Source organism: Hyposmocoma kahamanoa, unplaced genomic scaffold (genome assembly GCF_003589595.1).
Source record: "Hyposmocoma kahamanoa isolate Upper Pololo Valley unplaced genomic scaffold, ASM358959v1 80, whole genome shotgun sequence".
NCBI lineage: Eukaryota > Metazoa > Arthropoda > Insecta > Lepidoptera > Cosmopterigidae > Hyposmocoma > Hyposmocoma kahamanoa.
In genome coordinates, this window is record NW_020654051.1 from 78308 (window position 1) to 79630 (window position 1323).

A 1323-nucleotide genomic window follows, 5' to 3' on the forward strand; every position below is an offset into this window, starting at 1 on the left:
AATAAAAATAAATATTTTTTCAGGATTTTCAGTGCTGGCGATGAAAATAACTGGGAAATCACTGTATTAAGTCTCGAAACAATGTTTGAAGAAGAAAATTGCCAAATTCGTGTTTTTGTAAGACCATCTCAAAAATATTGAAATTATATGAAAATGAACGAGGTTCACTAAATGCTTTAAAGACTTTTAAATTTCAATTGAAACGATAATAAATAGTCGCTAGTAATAATGAATAATGCTTTTTGGAGAAAAATAAACAATGACGCATTACTAAGCTCTTAGGTTTTCGCGATTGTTACACATAGGAAATGAAACTATTTTTCCGGATTAAATCGTGTATATTGGTTTTTTCGATTTATCTCCGGTATTGATTTAAATCCGGAGAAATAGTTTCATTTCCAATGGCTCATTACTATAAGTCTAACTACCTGGATAATAAAAAGACCCGACCGACCTTTAAAAGATTTCAACGAATCGAGTGAGAACCTTATACAGAAATGCATTATTATTTTAGAGACTTAATCAAGTGAACACAAATAGATGTAATAAATGTTGAAACTTTTGCTGAACATACAGCGAAACTTTATGTCGAGTTGTATGGGTGGTAATTCAATGACTCTGACAATGTACAAAGTTTTGAGACATGGCGCTACAATAATTGATCGCGCTATTCTACCTATTGACCAGCTTCCGGAAGAAACGGCTAAGGTCGGCATAAACACTTCCGCTTGTATTGGCAGAATTATGCAAGAGAGTTTTCATGAAAAAATTGTAATAGAGACATTTTAAACAATTTTGTTAACTTCTGATCCTTTTTTGAGCAGTACAAGACAACTGCCCCAGAAAAAAAGTAAATCCAGTGAGACACAGAAACTTCTGCTACCGGCAACATCGGACGCAACGTCAACTTGGGTATAATGAAGATGAGCATGGGTCTTACGACAACAAGTCCGATTAATATATTTTATGTAATTAATTATATACAATAATTTTTTTCAATATATTGAAAAATGTGTGTTTAAATACAACATAATGAGTTTAAACTGCTTTTTATTACATACCAAATCGATAAAAATAAAAAATCATTTTGAGCAACTTTTGAGGTGAAATACTCCTCTGTGCGTCGGTTTGAATCCGGCCGGATCGAAGGAACTTGTGCTAAGTGTTCGATCTTTGTATTAATAATTATAACATACTTTAAATAATTTGATTTCATAAGTTATGTTACCGAAATCAGCTTACCGATGAAACGTTATGCCGTCATTTTTCACATTAGATTTTTGGCTACTATTGCCACACCATCTTATCGTACACGGAGCTATG